A 13238-nucleotide genomic window follows, 5' to 3' on the forward strand; every position below is an offset into this window, starting at 1 on the left:
TTACAGATGATATTGCTTTAATTACAAAGACTAATAATGAAGCTACTGAAATAATATCATTATTAGGTAAGAGGATAAAATTAAAGCAATTAGGAGAGATAAGACAGTATTTAGGATTGACAATAAACAAAACCAAGAGTGGTTTTAAGATATCTCAAGAAGATAAAATTTACCAATTGCTAAAAACGTATAAAATGGAACTTTGTAAGCCGGCAAAAACTCCAATGAGTCAGGAATTTTGCCGAACTGATGCTCAAAGTTCAAAATTCGATAAGACTATTTATCAGTCATTAATTGGTAGTTTATCATATATTAGTAATTGGTCAAGGCCAGACATTGCATATGGCGTTAATCAATTGGCAAGATTCAACGCTGAACCCACTGATCGTCACTGGCAAGCGCTAAAGCGTATATTAAGGTATCTTAAAAAGATAATGAACTATGCATTGTATTTGGAGCCAAAAGATGATTTGATTTTAAGTGCATATGCTGATGCAAGTTTTGCAACAGACATAAACACTAGGAAATCAACTTCAGCTATGGCTATACTATTAGGTAAAGCACTGATTGGTTGGAAGTCAATTAGACAGCAACACATAAGTATGTCCACAATGGAAGTAGAATTTTTATGTCTATATTTATTATGTACTGATTTAATTCTGTATAAACAGTTGTTATTAGATATGGGAATAACTGTTAATGATTCTATTGTAGTTTATGAGGACAATCAAGCAGCCATACGGTTGGCTACAAATATTGCTGTAAAAACGAGATCTAAGCATACTGATCTTAGATATTTGAATGTAAGACAATCTGTAAAAAATGGTTTAATAAGATTGGAATATTGCATGACTGAAGAAAATTTTGCTGATCAATTTACCAAAGCCCAAGGTTCAGTCAAACATAAAGAAAGTTGTGACAACTATGGTTTAAAGTTGTAAATAGATATATATGTTATTATATTACCCAAAAGGGGAGAATGTTAGGGATAACATGGTTACCTAACTTAGTTTGGGTAAAATAATATATATAGACTATGATTGTGTGTGTCACTTTAAATGCAGACCATGTATTTTGGGCGCGGTTGTAAAATCACCATAAGAGGGAGCAAGAGAGCTCACTGTTTGCTGGCTTTTACTGGATTGCTGACAATGATGATTGATGGTTTGCTAACTGTGTGCTTTCCTTGCTACTGAGTTTGAACTGTTGCTGAAAGAAGAAAAGAGTTTTTACTTCTTCTTATCTCATACTGCGAAGAGATAAAATACTGGACTGATATTGTAAGTTTAATGAACTCTTTTTCAACACTGGACTTTGCTAATGGATAATCCCTGGACGGACTGAACTAAGTATATGATATATGGACTGTTTGACTATGCATATAAATCTTACTGGAATAAAAACTATTTAACTGGCACAGTGTATCTGTTTTACTGAGTGTAAGCTACAACAACGTTTATCTCACATATCTGCCTGCCTGCCTGACTACTATTGCACATTCTGCTAGGGTGTATATCCCTAACAGATGATGTATCATTGGTATTTAACACCAGATAACTTATCAAGAATGAATAAAGGTACTTCAAACGATTGTTGAAAATGTAAATATAAAGAAGGGACTTTTCATTATTTGTGGTGGACATGTAATAAAGCAAAGAAACATTGGAGTAGGATTCATATTCTAATATAGAAAATTCTTAAAGTGAACATAAAGATAAAACCAAAAACTTTTCATTTTAATGGGAAAAGACTTGGAATTTTTGGGGAGAACTTTGATGTTATACTTATGTTATATATGTTGATGGCATCACTATTACTTTATACACATTATTACTTTATAAAATGGAAGGACACTTCGATCTTCACAATGGACAAATAGCTGCAAAAGTTGATGGAGTTAGCAAAGAGGCTAAATTGACTGCCTTGATGAAAGAAAAAAATCATAATTGTTAGGGATAACATTGTTTACCCTAACTGGTTTGGGTAAAAATAATAAATATGGTATCATGGTTTGTTAGTTAAAGTGTGTGTAACTTTAACAGCAAGAATGTAATTAAGGGTGTGGTTGTAAAAGCACTATATAAGAAGCGAGGCAATTTCAGCTCTCTCTCTCTGGCCTACTGATCTCTAATTACTGAATGGATTGATGACTGCGTTCTTGCTGAAAAAGGGAGAGAAGAAGGAGTGTTGATTTTTCTCAACGGAGAGATAGTAAAAAGATTGGACTGATTTATTGTAAGTGTACTGACATTGGCTATTCAACACGGACTTTGCAAATAGAATATCCCCGACAAGACTTGACTGAAATTGATATATGACTAATGGACCGTTATCTTGACTATGCTATAATTTTTAAATGGAATAAACTATATTTTTGGTAGTACAAGCGTATCTGTATTTTTACTGCGTGTTAACTAGAAAACTTATCTCACACATTTACCTGTCTTCCTATCTGACTTCGCTGCACGTTCTGTTTAGTTTGTTTTCCTTAACACCCGTTGGGGAATCCAGGCTTAACAATAATTACTTTTGTTCTTACTTGGAAGTTTAGGGACTTTGTGCTTGAGATGGGAAAAAAGAAATTTGATATTGGGTTTTACCAATTAGATAGTTTTGTTGATATAGACATGACTTATATTATGTAAAAGTAAAAAGTTGAGGTTTGACGTTACTATCTTATTATACTGTATCAAAGGGAATTGGAAAGCAATGCCTTTTCTTTTCTACGCTCTTCCCTTTTTCCTCCTCTATTTTTCTTATTATTTATTTTTGTATTTTATAAACTAATAAAAAAGACAAGAAAAAATAGTTATAAGATTATAAAGAAGTATGAGAAATTCTGAAAAAATATGATCATAAAAGCTCAGCACAATACTACTGAAAAGGAAAAACAAGAATTCCAAGAAGAAACTTGTGTGGTTGCACAAAAATCTCTCTGATAAGCTGAAAGACAAAGGATATAATTATAAAAAATGGAAAGAGAACATATAATGGAGGCTGATTATCAACAGATAGTCTGAATCTGCAATTATGAAATCAGGAAAGCAAAGGCTCAGAATAAACAAAGACTTGCAACAAAAGTCAAAAACAATTTCAAAAAGTTTATTTCAACATATAAATAACAAGAAAAAAGTCAAGGAAGCAGTCGGTCCACTAAAATGAGAATAGGGCAAGGGAATAACAGGCAGTAGAGAGAAAGCAGAACTGCTTAACTCATTCTTTACATCAGTCTTCACACAAAAAGAAACCTATCAAAAACAACCGTAAAAGACAGACTAGAAATTAAAATTAAAATGAGCAAGAAAATAATGATAGAACATCTGTCTGAAATTAGAGCTAATTTTTTTTCCCAAGAGGTACACATTAAAAACAATATAGTAAACTATTAAGAGTACCCCAAATTTTGGAAACTATATTTTCTGTTAACGCAATAAAAGAAAAGGGGCATGGTTTTATTTATTTGTTGGAAGAAATATCTTTCTGGGTTCAGTTCCAAGTGGGGGGAAAGTTACTGGAAACATGGTGACTGCTTGGAAAGATGGTTTAAAGGTGGAACAGGATCACATTCCTGAGAGCTGCTCGGTGAAAAAGGTTGAAGAAAAGGGAAGAGATGTTGAGAGTCGCTGGGTTTTATGCCCTCTGTTGGGATTTGAATTTGAGCTTTTATTCTGATTGGTTGTCAGACTCCCAAGGGACCATGCAGGGGCAACTCTGTAGGCTGTCCTGAGTCTCTGGCTTGGTTGAGCCTTGCTGGATGATGATGTAATGAAAGGGCTTTGGAATTCCTATTATGGATCTGCCTGAAGGAGGTAGATCTTTGTTATGTAAAATAGACTGGTCCAGGCCTTAATGGCCCATTGACAAAGGTGGGGAGGGGCACCCTAAGTTTCTGCCTCTCTTAGTTTCTACTTCGCTTTTAGGGCAAATATTCTGCCCTTTTAATATATCCTAAAATATTTCATTTTTCTAGGAGAGGGGTGGGTAATAATTTCAACATATTAAAGAAACAATAAAGGCCAGACAAATTTTTGCAGATGAAGATGGGAGAATATTGATGGTGGAGGTAACAATGAATCAAAAACAGATATTGTTAATAGTGGTATATGCTCCTAACAACAAACAAGATGAGTTGTATGGGAAACTTCACAAGAAAATTATAGAATTGGAATATGAAAATATTTGTATGGTAGGAGATTTTAATGCAATTGTAGATACAGAACTTGACTATAAGAATAGTAAAACAGGTAAAAAAGTTAGAAAAACACTCCCCAATTTTTTTTTTTAAATAACAGAATAGAAATTCATAATGTGTGGAGACAAATGTAGCCCAAGAAAAATCAGTATTTATTCTATTCAAATAAGCATAAATTCTGGTCCAGGATAGATATGGCATGGATGTCCTCAGAATTGAAAACATGGGTACAATAGATAAATAGAACCTAATGGGCAGATCACAATCTGATAAAAGTTATATGGAAAGGACAGAAAAGAAAATTGAGATGGATGTTGAATTAAATGATATTTCAAGATAAAGAATTCATACAAAATATGGTAAGAAAACTGGACTTTTGTTTCAAAGAGAATAGAAAAGGAGAGATCTCATTCCAAACTGTATGGGATACTGTCAAAGCATATTTCCAGGGAATAGTAATAACTTACATGGGGAAGAAAAATACAAAGAAGAAACAAAAGGAGAAAATGTTAGAGAAAGAACACACATTAAACATAGAATTACGGAAAGAACCACACAAAAAAATCAAATGGATCTAATTAAACACAAAATGAATATGTTGAAAAAAGAAGAACTGGCACAAAAAATTAAAAATGCAAAAGAAAGCTTTTTTGAAAATGCAAATAAACCAGGAAGATGGTTGGCATATAAACTGAAAGAGGAGAGACAAAAAAATTATACATTGATTAATAGATAAGGAGGGACTTTTTATTACCAAAAAGAGGATAAAAATAATAGTAAAAGAGTATTGTGGGAAACTGTATAATCAGGAGAAAGTACCACAATATTAAATACAACAATATTTGGAACAATATGAACTTCCAAAAGTATCTGAAACAATTAGAGTCATATTGAATGAAAGAATAACTATGATGGAATTGATCGAAGCGATTAAGGGATAAAAGAGTAATAAAGCACAAGGGCCTGATGGGTAGAACTCTATAAAAAGTTACAAAATATATTAGGTCCCATGATGTTGGAAGTTTACAATAAAGTTCTGTTAGAAGCAAAAATACCTAACTCATGGATGGGAGCAAATATTACTCTTATACCGAAAGATGATTCAGACTTAACACAGGTAAAGAACTATAGGCCCATATCTCTGTTGAATGCAGACTATAAAATGCTTTGATAATAGCAGAGAGAAAAAGAATTTTGAATGAATTTATGCACCCAGACCAAAATGGATTTTTGCCAAGGAGACAGATTAGAAACAATATGAGAATGATCTTGAATGCATTTGAGTACTATGAAACACATCCTGGAAAACATATGGCATTGATCTTTTTAGACACACAGAAAGGATTTGATGTGGCAATTTATGCTATTACAATAAAAATATATGGACTTTGGGGAGAGATTGATTAATATGATTAAAGCAATATATCATAAACAATCAGCTAAGATTATAAAACAATAATTTAAAATAATTGTCTAAGATTAACATTAAATACTTTGGTCTGAAAATGCAGAAGGAGATAATTAAACTTGTTCAAAATATCTATTCTGCCTTAAAATAAGATTGTATTTGCAAAATTATATCTTCTATTTAACAAAGTGGCTTTTCATTAACTAAACTAATTAAGTAAACTAATCTCATCATCCCATTTAAAGTAAAATTTAAGATCCAAAGTAAAATTTTACATATGTATGTAAAACATTCATTAATTGAGTTTAATTGATTTATAAGTTAAATCAGTGGTTCCCAAACTTTTTCAGTCCACTGCCCCCTTGGTGCTACAAACTCATCCTCAGTGCCCTCCACCCAGGGGTGGGCTTCAAATTTCTTAACAACTGGTTCTGTAGGTGTGGCCTAATTTGTGAGTGTGGCTTGGTGATCATGTGACCGGGTAGGTGTGGCCATGTGGCCATGTGACTGGCAAACCAAATACAAGTGGTCCTCGTTTAATGGCCGGTTGCTTAGCAAATGTTCTAATTTATGACTGACCTCTCCAGAGGTACTTGACCTGTCTTTGGAGTTTTGACAGCCATGCACACACACGGTTGTAACTTTAAGAAAAAGTAAAAAAGATAAACTGGAACAATCAGTCAATGGTATTCGATCCGGAAGGTTCAGAAACAATGGTTGTAGTGGTTTCATGAAAGAAGAAGCTGATGGCAAACTTAAATATAATAACAGATTGTTAACAGAGGGTTTTGAAGCTGAGCCTTGTTCTTGGAGTTACCTATTAGCTCCCCCCCATCCTCAGTAATTAGATGGTAGGTCAAAATTGGTTAATTGTGAATAGATTTTTATATATGTGATATTTTTAATGTTATACACTAATTTAACAAATATAGATGTAGACGCATATAAATTATGGACCTGTTTTACAGAAGGGAGAATTATTATTGCTTTTTTTTTTTTAATAAAGTTTTATTTGGGTTTTCACACATACAAAATACAAGTAAAACATCTTTTCTGAAAATAGCAAGGTCCCGGGTTGAACTTCTTTATACAGACACAAAACTCAATTTCATGCTCCTTTTTGTGTTCTATTCCATATCTTATACTATTCTACATTTTCTATATAGTTTTTCCCCTCTTTTAATTTTCTCAATTTTATTTTGATTATCTCATCTCAATTCAAATCATTATATTTATACTTTTGTCTGTTCTGTTTCAATTTCATATTATCTTTTCTCATTAAACAAATTTTCTCCTGTAGTTACTAATTGGAGTATGACACCTTTATATCTTTTAATTACATCAATTCAACTCTTATTTAAACTTCAATATATACCTTAAGGTCATTATGACCTTCAATATAATGCATAATACATAACTTCCAATCGAATTCTGCTTGGTACATTCTTATAATACACACTATATTCTTAAAAAAAAAAAGATTATAAACATATGTAATTATAAACCCTCATTCCATTCCAATTCAGTTCTATCATTAATAATCATTAAAATCTTAACATCTTTAACACTTTTTTTCAATTGAATATCATACTTCCTTAAAGACACATATAATCTCTGTAATTAATTTTCCCTTATTTCTCTTCACATATGTTTTGTAAATCATTATATATTCATTTTGTTACATTTATTTATTGACAGGCATTCCATTGAATTACGATAGCTATTTTATCAAACATTTTAATCATACATTGTTTCATATTTTCTAAAATTATTTCTGTTTCTAATATAACAATACTATCTTATGTACCTTTGCAGAATCCCCTTTTCCATTAAATTTTCACCCATTATCTCTAAATAGGCCCTGTTTCTCTATATATTTTTCTGTCCTTTATAACTTCTTTTCCTTTCTTTCTTCCCTCTCATCTTCTCCCTCCCCTTTTTACCCCCTTGTCTCTCTACTTCTAATTCTCTCTTCTGCATTTCCCTCTTCTGTTGCTTTCTGATTTTATACTTATTTTTCACTCTTTTTTTGGGGGGAGTTGTTTTTCCCAATCTTAAATTTTCCATTCTCTTTCCCCCTTTCCTTCCCCCCACCTAAGATTACTTGTTCATTAAAGATGGCTTCTTCTTTGTCGCAATCTTCTTGTTCTGCAGGCATTTCTTGTTGTTTCTCATAATTCCAAATCTCCATTTCTAAAAACTGAAATACAAAGCCAAAAGTACCTCTCCCTTCTTGTACATCTTCTTTGTACTTTTTAAGTTCCATTTTCAGTTCTAAAAGTGGGGCTATTTTAAACAGTTTTAAACAACCACCCAATTGATTTTAGTCATTCAAATAGAATAACCAAAAATCCAGAAATCATCAAATAATCCAAATAGTCCCAAGTTATTTCTTCTTATTTCTTTTTCCACTTTCTCTTCCTGGGGTTTTTGTTGCAATATTTCAGTTAAAATGTATCTTTTGGAAGTCTTGTTGAGATTTTGTTGTAAGTTCTTTTTAATTCCAGGCAGTCTCCTCCTTCCAGATCCTGCCCTTTTATTCTTTTTCTCTCCTTTCCTGTTTTCAAAAGCTTTTGATTATCCAGAAATCTTTATTATCCCTTTGACTTTTTATTTTCAGCATTAAATGCCTATTAATGTCAAAGTGGATTTTTTCCCCAATTTCTTGCTTACGTCTCTTAGCTGTCAGTACAGGAAAAGGAGAAAAAAAACCCCAAATCTTTTCCCTTTTCTCTCTCCTTCGCAGCTTAAAAATCTTCTTAGGGAACAATGTTATTGTTTTTTTTAATAGTTTCAATTCCAGGGTACCTTATTTGTTGCTTTTGCTATTTGACCCGGTCAACCAAAACTTTCTCTTCTTATCTTCCTCCTGCACATTCTTTTCCAGTCGAGTTCTTCTTTGTGGTGGCCATTTCTGACCACCGCTACAACTGCCTTCAGGAAAGGGAGCAATGGCTAGTTGGGGAGGAGAGATGCGGCTCTCCTCAACCCTGAAGGCAGTCTCCCACTTCTTCACCACCTCTACGGGGTGGCTTAGCCCCGAAACCAGCCGGCTTGGGGTGCTCCAGTGGTGAGCACGGATCAAAGCCTCGCAGAGACAAGGTTTCGGTCTGTCGCCGAAGAAGCTCAAACCAGAAGTCCCCAGGAATTATTATTGTTGAAATACATTCATCAGTATTCAACCAGGGGTGACATTTTAAGTGTATGTTTGATATTTTGTTTTATATAATTTTTTTTCTTTTTTCCTGTTGGAAGAAATATCCTTCTGGGTTCAGCTCCAAGTGGGGAAAAAGACACGGGAATTATGGAAGTTGCTTGGAAACATGGTTTAATGGTGGACAAGGTCACATGCCTTGGAGGTCTTTGGTGAAGAAAAAGGGAGAGATGTTGAGAGTCCCTGGGTTTTATACTCTCTCTGGCTTTGAATTTCCTGGAGCACAGGAAGTGTATCCTGATTGGTTGCTGTCAGAGGTCATAGCTAGCTTTGTAGGTTGTCTGTGTGCTAAATTTGGTTGAAACTTGGTGGGTAGTGCAATGAAGGTTCTTCCTGAAAGAGGTAGATCTTTGTTATGTAGAATAGACTGGCCCAGGCCTTAATGACTCATTAACAAAGGTGGGTGGGGGGTGAGTTCCTGCTTCTCTGAGTTTCTACTTCTCTTTTAGGGGAAATATTCTGCTTTTTTAGTATATCCTAAAATATTTCATTTTTCTAGAAGAGGGGTGGGTTTTAACTTCAAACACTCCTTTTAAATTTTGTATTTTAATTTTGAAAATAAATAAAAATTTATCAAAAGACGGCACATGAATCTTAAAGTCTAATAGCTGGACATGGCACTTCCAAAATTTAAGAGCTTTTATTAGAGGTCACATGATTTACTTGTATCTACACACATGAAAAATCAAATTCTGATCTAGTTACATCTGTCCTTTAGACAGGGGTGGGATAGGACAGGATTAACTACCGGTTCGGGATTTACGAGCTTCCCTGCCTGCTGTGAGCTGCGCGCCTGTTAATCGTTATTAGCACGCTGCGTGCCAAGAAGCAGCCTTTGAAACAGTCCTCTTTTCTTGTTTTTTTTAACCGCAGCTGTGCCTCGTTCGGCAGCTGAAGTTGAAAAATCAGGAAATAAAGATCAAGTAAGAGCCCAGGTGGGCGGGTGGGCAAAAACATCAGCAGACATAGAAACGGTTCTATGTCTGCTGCTCTTCAGAGCTGCCGGTTCTACAGAGGTGTACAGAACTGGTAGAAACCCACCCCTGCCTTTAGAATGGAACTCTGATGATCTGGCTTTCTCAAACTTTGCAGTGCTCTGATCCTTAAAATGATAAGGAATTTACCTGACCATCCATTCCTTTTAGAAATTAAAAATGGGCTTAATACCCTGATCCCTATGTTGAGGAACATATCCATTTAGAGCTTTTCAGAAAACTAGCAGGCTCAGGGCCATTCTAAACTTGGAGGGATGATATTTGATAGGGATAGTGCAGATAGAAAAGACTTGCTTTCAAAATTCCAAAAGGGGATTGATTGATGGCACTTGGTTCTTCAAATAAGAACTGCAAATCCAGAATTACCTCCAGATTGCATCCTGGTTCTATTTGGAGTAGTGCAATCCCATCCAGAAATAAAATGGAAATCCACTGGATTGGAAGCCCCTAAAATCTAAAGCTACTGTTGGTTCAGCCTGGCACAGAAGCCAATCAAAGCAAAAGGGTCCCAGTCCAATTTGGGAGCTGAGACCCTGAATAACAGCATAGCATGATCTTTTATACAGTTGATTTCCAGAAATAGTGAAGTACTATTTCACAAAGCTATTATCTTTTTTTAAGTTCTTTTTTTAAGTTCTACCTTGCTTTTAGTCTCCATGTCCATTTGTCTATGGAGTTGCACCTCGCCTGAGCTTATGCACCTCGCCTGTGCCATTTTGCCACTGCTTAAGCTTTATATCTAACTAGATATAACTAACTTTATATCTAACTAGAGCATACAAAACATTTGCTAGACCAATACTTGAATACAGCTCATCAGTCTGGAACCCGCATTACGAATATTTCACAAGAAGAGTTCTCCACTCCTCTACTCGTTGCAGAATACTTTATGCCACTAGACTTGAAATTTTAGACCTAGACAACCTAGAACTATGCCACCTTCGGTCCGATCTAAGTATAGTACATAAAATTATATATTGCATTGTCCTACCTGTCAATGAATACTTCAGCTTCAACCATAAAAATACAAGAGGAAACAATAGATACAAACTCAAGGTAAACTGCACCAAACTTGATTGCAGGAAATACGACTTCAGCAACCGAGTGGTCAATGTCTGGAATACTCTACCTGACTCTGTGGTTTCTTCCCCAAACCCCAAAAACTTTAACCTTATTGACCTCAACCCTTTCCTAAAAGGTCTGTAGGGGGCGTGCATAAGCGCACCAATCATGCCTACCATCCCTGTCCTATTTTTTTTTTCTTATATGTATCCATTTCATGTATTCATAACTAGGTTTATACTAATACCTGTTATCTTATAGTCGCTTGACAAAATAAAATAAATAAATATGTCCTTCTTTTCTACTTGCAGTTTCTGCTGCTTGTTTTCTTGTTGCCAACTCTTGTAACTTCCTATCTATTTCTAAGTATGTGTTTTTACATTTCCTTCATCTGTAACTGACACATTGTACAGTTGCATTCTTTTCAACTTTTATTTCTTTCCTAAGATGGGGGTGTATTACTTCTTAAAAGGTAATCCATCATTTCCCCCATCTGAATCTGGGGGAGAGGAATATTTCCCTAAGATTCACCAACAAACAGTATTTGATTCTTAATAATCTGGGTACTGTACTGGCAGGCAGTGAAACATAAAGTTAAACACCGCAGACCACAACAAGTAAAAAAAAAATAGAATAAAAAGGATAGCCGAAAGTGAAAGAAAAAGAAATTTGAGCCATGAGAAGTTGGGCAACCAGCTGGTAAGTCAGTCCCAATTGTAGGGGTTCCATTTTTGTACAGGGACCTGGGCTACTTGACAGATGCCCTTGATAAGTTCGAAATAACTTGGAGGTGATCATTGATTTGCAAACAATTTTTCCAGTTAAATTTTCTGCAAACCCCTCCTTTGACAGTTAAAAGGTAGTCAAGAGCCATTCTATTCTGAGGGACTGCTTTTCTAATCTGGGTAACCTTGGAGGTAAGTAATTCTAGGGCCATGGCAGTTTGGTTAGCTACTAATTCTACCACAGCCCATAATCGGATCAGACCATTAGTTAAGGTCTGGGCTCCCATAATTCCTGCAAAATTCCATGTGACTAGTCCTAATTCCTCGACTATCCTTGTAGGAAGCTACTCTTCACTCCTCCCCAGGCACCACCGATTTCTATCTCTGCCAATTTTTGCCATGTTGGTGTGCAGGGATGGCCATGGCCTCACTGCAGGCATCTGGTAATAGGAAAAACTCAGGGACAATCATGCCAAAGTAGCAAATGCAGCCCAATTCAGGGGTAATCTACAATAGACTGATAATGTGTGGTACCACATATCCAATAGTGGCCTTGTAATGTAGGGCAGCTGTGTTCAAAAGCTCTTACCATGAGTGAGTATTGTCATACTCACAATACTTCATCAATGTATTGTGTATATCTCCCCTTAGGGATGGCCATAGGAGGTTATGTGACAATGTCATAGAGGCCGCTCAGTGTCCTTTAATACAACAAATGATCACAGCAATCTTTGTATGCCAAAAATTCCACCCACCCCTGGACAAAGTAACTTCCCCTTTGCATAGGTAATCAGTTACATGTAGATGCATCAAGAAAAATGGGGCCATAAAGAGTTAAGGAACCCTCAACAAAATCCACTAGTTTTAAAATCATAACAAGCTTAGAGGACATATTAATAAGGAAATGCAGTCCGTCTGTTCTATGAACCAAGAAATCCTTTTGTAGAAAGAAAATGTAAATACAAGGTCAATTATCCCCACAAATTATTACTCTCACAATCTGCTATGCCCAATCTTCCGCAAGTATTCCCTGGAGGTTCACTTGATAGATTTTTTTTTTCCTTAAGATGTAGTTCTCCCATAAACATATTTTAAATACATGGAATATCTACAATAAATTCACATAATAAATGGAAGCATACAAGTAATTACATATATAAAAATCAACACGCAAATGTTCACCATTCATTAAGCTAACATAGTGTCAGTCCTAGGACAAAGTCAATCAGTTATATGGCAGTGCCCTGATGCCAGCTCTTTTGTAGCTGCAACATTGATTGGTCTACTCAGCATGGAGTTTGGGGTCTTGGCAGGTTTTAAAATAAATAAACAAAAAACAACAATGTTGAATAAGAATGTGTCGTCTTGGGACAGTGATATCTTGATTAAAAAGTCAGGTTTTAGGATTGAGAAGGTGGTGAAATAATTATGTATTATGTTATAAATACAAATATAAAACTGTTTCAAAATAATTATCCCTCCCTTTTTGGAGGGATATTAAGAAGGACTTTACAAGATGGGACAAACTGCACATATCACTATTGGGCAGAATCTCTGTAATTAAGGCGGATATTTTACCAAATATGCTTTTTTAAATTCCAGACATTACCAATACTTGCAACCAATAATCCATTTAAACAAT

Source organism: Notechis scutatus, chromosome Z (assembly GCF_049901735.1).
Source record: "Notechis scutatus isolate UNSWTSFEM ecotype Mainland chromosome Z, rNotScu1.2, whole genome shotgun sequence".
Lineage (NCBI taxonomy): Eukaryota > Metazoa > Chordata > Lepidosauria > Squamata > Elapidae > Notechis > Notechis scutatus.